At 43.5% G+C, this 6,338-nt stretch overlaps 1 long non-coding RNA gene across 8 annotated transcripts in view; it reads left to right on the forward strand.

The window, feature by feature from the left end:
- The first annotated feature begins 5,731 nt into the window (after positions 1–5,731).
- LOC123136910 (uncharacterized) overlaps positions 5,732–6,338 on the forward strand; it is a 4,750-nt gene continuing 4,143 nt past the window's right edge. For 4 of the 8 annotated variants that reach the window (XR_006467471.1, XR_006467474.1, XR_006467476.1 and 1 more), the window contains exon 1: positions 5,733–6,249. This is a non-coding gene — a long non-coding RNA (uncharacterized lncRNA). Of the gene's footprint in view, positions 6,250–6,338 lie in introns of all 8 variants that reach the window. The other 4 variants (XR_006467473.1, XR_006467470.1, XR_006467475.1 and 1 more) reach the window with 3 other exon arrangements.

Here is a 6,338-nt window from a genome sequence, read left to right on the forward strand (position 1 = left end):
CCGACGGCGAGCGGCGGAGGGGACGAGCGGGCGCCGACGGCGCGCGGGCGGGGCGGCGTGCCGAGATGGGCCGGGAGGGCCCGATCCGGGCTCTCCGACCCGAGGCGGCGGGGACGGCGTGGGATGCCACGTGGCGCGACGGGATTGGGCGCGAGGGCGGCGACGATGACGTGGCGATCGTTGATTGGACGAAGCGACATGTCCGGCGGACATGTCCGGCGTGGACGGATGTGTCCGGCGGCGCGAGGATGAAGAAGGCTAGGGTTAGACCGGGATTTCGGGGGAGGCACACATATTTATAGGTAGAGGGAGCTAGGAGAGTCCAAATGAGGTGCGGTTTTCGGCCACGCGATCGTGATCGAACGACCGAGAGCATGGAGGGGAGTTAGATGGGTTTTGGGCCACTTTGGAAGGGGTGTTGGGCTGCACAAAAGAAGGGGCTTTTGCGGTTACCCGGTTAACCGTTGGAGTACCAAACGACCTCCAAATGGCACGAAACTTGACAGGCGGTCTACCAGTGCTATACCAAGGCCGCTTGGCAAACCTCGGACCATTCCAAGAAAGTTTAACACCCGCTCACAATGAAAGACAAAAGGGGAACGCCGGAGGACATAGGAGCGCCGGATTGCAAAACGGACAACGGGGAAAATGATCGGATGCATGAGACGAACACGTATGCAAAATGAGGTGCACATGATGACATGATATGAAATGTAGATGATGACATGGCAAAGTGCAACACGCAAGCAAATGGCATGGCAACAACGGCGAATAACTGGCAGACACCTGGCGCATCGAATCCGGGGCGTTACATAAGGAACTGCCATCTAGCTCTGCCCTAGATTCTCCTTCTGTTTTGAGTAAGCTTGCGACACCTAAACCTGTTACTGCTATGAATTCTGATATGTCGCATGTTATTGATGATGCCACTTCTACTATGCATGATACTTATGATGAAACTACTTCTGTGCTTGATACTACTTTGCCATTAGGTGAATTTCTAGATGAACAACTTGCTAGGGTTAGAGAGAATGAAATTATTGAAGATGAAATTATTGAAGATAGTGATGATGAAGGTTCTCCCCCTAAGTATGAATTACCTGTTGTTCCTGAGGGTTATGTTATGGATGAAGAAGCTGCTAGAGCTATTCTTGCTTGCAATGATAGATCTAATCTTAAGAAGTTATTAGCTAAATGGAAGCAACAATCTCTGAATGCTAGAATGAAATATGACACTGCTGTTAATACTTCACCTATCTTTGTCACTGATAAGGATTATGAATTCTCTGTCGATCCTAAGATAATTACTTTGGTTGAATCTGATCCTTTTTATGGCAATGAATCTGAAACTGTTGTGGCACATCTTACTAAATTGAATGATATAGCCACCCCGTTCACTAATGATGAGAAGTCTCGCTATTATTATATTCTTAAGATATTTGTGCTCTCATTAAAGGGTGATGCTAAAACTTGGTTTAATTCTCTTGATCCTGGTTGTGTGCGTAGTCCCCAGGATATGATTTATTACTTCTCTGCTAAATATTTCCCTGCTCATAAGAAAAAAACTACCTTGAGGGAAATATATAATTTTGTGCAAATTGAAGAAGAGAATCTCCCTCAAGCTTGGGGGAGGCTTCTCCTATTACTTAATGCTTTACCTAATCATCCTCTTAAGAAAAATGAAATACTTGATATCTTTTATAATAGACTAACCGATGCTTCGAAGGACCACTTGGATAGTTGTGCTGGTTGTGTTTTCAGGGAAAGAACAGTCGACCAAGCTGAATTACTGTTGAATAATATGTTAACTAATGAAAATAGTTGGACTCTCCTGAGCCAAAATCCTGAGCCAATTGAGCCAACTCCTGAGCCTATTCCTAAACCAACTCCAAAGAAGAGGGGTGTTCTATTTCTCAGTCCTGAAGATATGCAAGAGGCAAAGAAATCAATGAAAGAGAAAGGTATTAAAGTTGAAGATGTTAAGAATTTACCGCCTATTGAAGAAATACATGGTCTTAATATACCACCTATTGAAGAAACACATGGTCTTGATAACCCGACATAGGTAGTAAAGGTAAATTCTCTCTATAGATATGATAAGGTTGAAATCCCCTCTACTAAGTTTCCTAGCCAACGTTTAGATGAATTTGATGACTTTATGGCTAGCCAAGAAAATTTCAATGCTTATGTTGGTAGAGAATTAAAGAGTAATGCTTACATGATTGTACGCTTGAGTGATTATATGGCTAGAGTTAAAGGTGAACTTAAACTCATTAGCAAATATGCTTCTATGGTTACCACTCAAGCAGAACAAGTACTTAAAGCTCAAAGTGATTTGCTCGATGAATTAAATAATAAACATGATTTTGCTATTAGAGTGGCTACTAGACCTGGTAAGATGACTCAGGAACCTTTGTATCCTGAAGGCCACCCTAAGAGAATTGAGCAAGATTCTCAGAGAAATAATTTAGATGCACCTAGTCCTTCTAAAAAGAAGAAAAAGAAAAATGATAGGACTTTGCATGCTTCTAGTGAACCTGTTGTATACACACCTGAGGATCCCAATGATATTTCTATTTCTGATGCTGAAACACAATCTGGTGATGAACATGAACCTAGTGATAATGTTAATGATAATGTTTATGTTGATGCTCAACCTAGCAATAATAATGATGTAGAGATTGAACCTGCTGTTGATCATGATAACCCACAATCAAAGAATCAATGTTATGATAAGAGAGACTTCGTTGCTAGGAAGCACGGTAAAGAAAGACAACCATGGGTTCAGAAACCCATGCCTTTTCCTCCTAAGCCATCCAAGAAAAAGGATGATGAGGATTTTGAGCGCTTTGCTAAAATGATTAGACCTATCTTCTTACGTATGCGCTTAACTGATATGCTTAAAGTGAATCCTTATGCTAAATATATGAAAGATATTATTACAAATAAAAGAAAGATACCGGAAGCTAAAATTTCCACCATGCTTGCTAATTATACTTTTAAGGGTGGAATACCTAAGAAACTTGGAGATCAAGGAGTACCAACTATACCTTGCTCCATTAAAATAAACTATGTTAAAACGTCTTTATGTGATCTTGGAGCCGGTGTTAGTGTTATGCCTCTCTCTTTATATTGTAGACTTGAATTGAATAAGTTGACACCTACTGAAATATCTTTGCAAATGGCTGATAAATCAACTGCTATACCTGTCAGTATTTGTGAGGATGTGCCTGTTGTGGTTGCAAATGCCACTATCTTAACAGACTTTGTTATTATTTGATATTCCCGAGGACAATAGTATGTCGATTATCCTTGGTAGACCCTTTTTGAATACTGCAGGGGTTGTTATTGATTGCAACAAAGGCAATGTCACTTTTCATGTTAATGGTAATGAGCATGAGATGGATGAAACTAGAAGGCACAACCTTCTGTACCCTCCTTTTACTTTCTGTTATTTGAAATAAATAAAGCAAAAATAGTATTATATGTCTGTTTTCTGAATTATCCATGCAATAAAAAATATCCCGAAAATAAAAGTTCTCCAAATGCCCTGCCAATTTAGTATGATTTTTTCTGGAATATTTGAGGATTTTAGGAACTGAGAACACAGCAGGGGGGCAAGAACCTGGCCACGAGGGTCCAGGGCATGCCCACCCTTACAGGAAGCGCCCCCTGCCTCGTGCGTCCATGGTGGCTCCCCTCCACTTATTCCTGCACTCACACACTCCATCTTCCTCCCAAAAAAATCACCATCCAGCTCAAGCACGAGTTCTAGCTCACTTTGCTGCCATTTTCGATCTCCTTGCTCAAAGCTCCATTCACAAAACTGCTTTGGGAGATTGTTCTTTGGTATGTGACTCCTCCAATGGTCCAATTAGTTTTTGTTCTAGTGCTTTATTCATTGCAAATTTTTGCTGCCTAGGTGACCCTGTTCTTGAGCTTGCATGTCAAATTTATGAGGTCCCAAGTAATTCTAATGCATGATATAGGCTCTAGGCACTTGTGGGAGTAGTTGCTATTAGTTTTGTTGAGTTTGATTCACTTTTATTTTGAGTTACTAAAATTTCAGAATTTTTGAGAAAATGATAAAGAGATTTTTGAGGGGCTCTTCTAGCCAAGGCTCCAAGGATAAACAAGCTAAGGAGAAAGAAAAGGCCAAGTATAATCTTCCTCGCGTAGCAGAAGTATGGCCGTGTGAATGGCCTTGTGATAATTTCTTGAGAGCAGCGGGGATTTATGAAGACTTTTATTCTTTGGCTGATAATGCGGGCCTCACCGACTTTCTCCACGACCGGATCGAACAATATCTCTTACTCACCAATACTTTCGTGCAAAACTTCTACTATTATCCTAAGAATTCACCTCCTTCAGTAGCTTTTCATTTATATGATGAGGCTAAGGAGATGTCATTACGTAATTTTTGCGTGGTATGCAGAATACCCTTTGAGGGTGGCTTAGATGAACCACATTTTATTGATACTAATACTGTAGAGGAATCGAGGAAGGTTTCCGATGCAAGAATCACTAGCATACATTTTCTTATTTTACGCTACTTTGTCATATTTGCTAGTCGATGTTTAATTGGTCGCGAAAATTGTGGAAACCTCAGTGTTCCTGATATTATTATTTTGTTCCATGCCTTATTTCGCGATAACTCTTTTAGTATGGGTGCCGTTATTGCTAAACGATTAAGCCTGAACCGTACAAAGGGCCCCATCTTTGGAGGTATCTATGATGCACGCCTTGCTAAATATTTTGAGATACCTATTAGGCATTATGAGAAAGTGGAGATTACAGGAGCATGGTAGCGCATGAATTTATTGTTGACAACGATGATAAGATGCTTCTGTATAACTTGAGATTTAATAAGAAACACAATGAGATTATTATCCTGCCTGCACCTTCTTTGTTTGATTTACTGCAGGCCATTACCTCGTCTTACCGTCGGTCGTGTACGCGCACCGAGGCCAGACATCAGCTCCAGAGCCTGAGTCGGAACCACCACTGGACCCTTATCATCCATCATTTTATCAGTGGGATCTGGAGGAGATCGCCAGTCAGTGGTAGTACAATGACGCTCCTCAGTACACCGGGGAGAGTAGCCGCGATCCATGGGCATAGACCAACTTAGGCCAAAAGTTATTTCTCACCGACATTACATTCATGTTCACACACTCATTCTAGTTGTCGGTGCTCATACTTTTCATTGTACCATCCATGCTAGTTTAATTTCTTTTTTTAGCTTTCTTCTTGTGTGTTTGATAAACCTTAAGAAAAACCAAAAAAATTAGTTAGTTTAAATTCCATGCTTGTAGTAGTAATTAAAAGAAAATCCAAAAAGATTTCTTGTTCTTCTTTTTGCTTGTTGGGAGCTTTCACGTGTAAATAGTTTTATTTCTTTTCTTTCCTTTGGGGGTCGAGAGGAGAAAACCATAATGAAAATGTTTAGTGGCTCTTATATGCATGATTGTTGATTTAACCAAGAGCCCATATTACCTTGTCTTCTCCCTTGAATTGAATGTTTGCAGATTCCAGCTTAGTCCAATGCACGTGCACTATTATTTATAAACCTATAATGACGCTAGCCAACTTGCCTACACAGAGCTCCCTCGATTTCGTCCACTGGATTGGGTCAATCTGGTCTTCAAGCGATTCTCGGACATTGGATCTGCATTGTTTGTTTTCATCCAGCTGTTGTTTCGCAAGCCCAATGACCTGTGGGCTCGTGCTCTCTGGCGATTGGCTGGGTGAGACATTTTGGGGTGCATGGCAGCCTCTCCTTCCCCGCCGCGTGTTCCCAACCCTAGCCCCGGATGCAGCCATCCACTCCCACCTCCTCCTCCTCCCGATTCCCACAGCCGCCGCATCCCTCCCTCTTCCTTGCGTGCGTGCTCGTCGCCGCTTTTCCCCTCGCTTCCCCACCTTACCTCCGACGCCTCCACCGGCTACCACAGATCTATGGCCGATGGGAGGATACGAGGAAGGAAAGGACGTTGTTGTCGCCCCGTCACTTAGGCCCCCTGGCGGCGCCCGGGTCGGGGCTGGGAAGAAGGCCAGTGCCCGCAAGGGAAAGTAGCGGGGGGCGGGGGTTGGTGCAGCGGCAAATGCGGGCGGGGTCTGCCATGGAGGGAGGCTCGCCGGCCGGAACAGCAGGAGCAAGGAGGTCGTGCAGCCGATGCGGGCGGGGTCGGTCGTGGAAGGAGGCTCGCTGGACGGAGCAGCAAGAGAAAGGAGGTGGAGGTGGTTCTGGTTTGCCTCTATCTCCTCCCCCCTCCTCTCGTATTTTCCCCTTTGTCTCGTGGATGAGGTCATCGGTGCATCGCGAGGAGTAGATTTCA

The sequence above is a fragment of the Triticum aestivum genome, chromosome 6B (assembly GCF_018294505.1).
Source record: "Triticum aestivum cultivar Chinese Spring chromosome 6B, IWGSC CS RefSeq v2.1, whole genome shotgun sequence".
Classification (NCBI taxonomy): Eukaryota; Viridiplantae; Streptophyta; class Magnoliopsida; order Poales; family Poaceae; genus Triticum; species Triticum aestivum.